Source organism: Chrysochloris asiatica, unplaced genomic scaffold, assembly GCF_000296735.1.
Source record: "Chrysochloris asiatica unplaced genomic scaffold, ChrAsi1.0 scaffold00205, whole genome shotgun sequence".
In the NCBI taxonomy this organism is placed as follows: domain Eukaryota; kingdom Metazoa; phylum Chordata; class Mammalia; order Afrosoricida; family Chrysochloridae; genus Chrysochloris; species Chrysochloris asiatica.
In genome coordinates, this window is record NW_006408723.1 from 2,871,461 (window position 1) to 2,872,923 (window position 1,463).

Genomic DNA, 1,463 nt, shown 5'->3' on the forward strand with positions numbered 1-1,463 from the left:
GAGATGGATCGGCCAAGTAGCATCATTGATGGTGTCAAGTGTGGCAGCGGTAGTGAGGTTGTCCCAGGATCGGACATTGTTTCATTCTGCTGTGTATGGGGTCACTATGAGTCGGTTCCGACTCGATGGCACCTGACAACAACAACAACAACAACAACAACAGCAACAACAACAACACACAGGCCTATTCTCCCAGCTGCCAGCACACAACCCTTCTCCCTCCCTGAGTCAAATGTCCCCAGCCGCTCCATCTATCCACGTCATCATCTCTGTCTCCATCCCTGGCATCACTGCCTCTCTGGGTAGGGTCCTGCTCTCTGTCCTTCTCACTTGATGGTCCCAGGGACCTCTGCTCCTGGGCTGCAAAATCAATCACTCTCCTCCTTTTGTCAAAAAACATCTACTTCTGTATTTCCTAGCCTCACAGTCAGACCTGATGGCAATTATTCACTATTGTACCACACGAGGCTTATCCTCATTTCCTTTCGCCATCCGTTCGGATTGGAAGTGATTTAGTGGTGATTCTATATTTCCCCTCCCCATCTGGAACTAGGCTCCCTCTTGAAAGCTTGTAAGCTAGTCACTTCTTGCCTTTATAGGCCTCCCCATTTTGGGTAGCCAATGTCTAAGTTGCCCATCCCTGCCAACCCTATATACTGAGGAGGTGGGAGTGATCTTTGCTGTAAAGATTTGTTTCCTTTTTTGAGTTACTACATCCATAAGTATAGGTAAAGTTCATCAAATTGTAGCAGGTTACTCTTTTTTATCTTTTTCCCCCCTCCTCTTTCTTCTTCTAGTCAAGTTCTGATTATCCAGCCATCGAAGCCAGGTCAAATGAGTACTATCTGCAAGTATGGGTGTTCTTGTGTATTTCCCCTCACTTCATATCAGCTGGATGCTTCACTCTCTGCTATACTCCTCTGTGGCTGTGTCACTACCTCTGGGCCCAGGAGTCCCCGGATCTTGCCATATTGCTGGCCATCCAGGTCTCCACCCGGTTTCACAGGGGTCTATTAAATGTGGTTGGGCTTAGCTTACAACTTCATTGCTGTTTCCACCCCCCACCCCCACCCCCAATCTTCCCTTTATTGGTGACCAATGTGGTCACCAGCCAGACCACATGCTTGCTCATGTATTCCCCTTGAGTCTCAGCCTTGGAAGGGGGTTTGCTCTGAGGGGTCCCGACCACTTGTCTTGATGGCTCCTGGGCGAACATTAACAGCTAATTTGTTCTTGTGGTAAGCAATCAGACTGCCGTTATTGTTTCGATTTTTTTCCTGCCCATCTTTCTTTCATGAAGTATCTTCTGTTTTTCTAACCATTTCAGGCTGGTCTACTCATCCTTTCCAATGGAAATTTCCTACATCAGTCGGTTTTGGATGGGGTTCTGGATTCCACTTAAGGTCTTGTGCAATATAAAGGTTCCACAGGAAGGAAGCATCTTTCACTGGGCAACCTCTAGC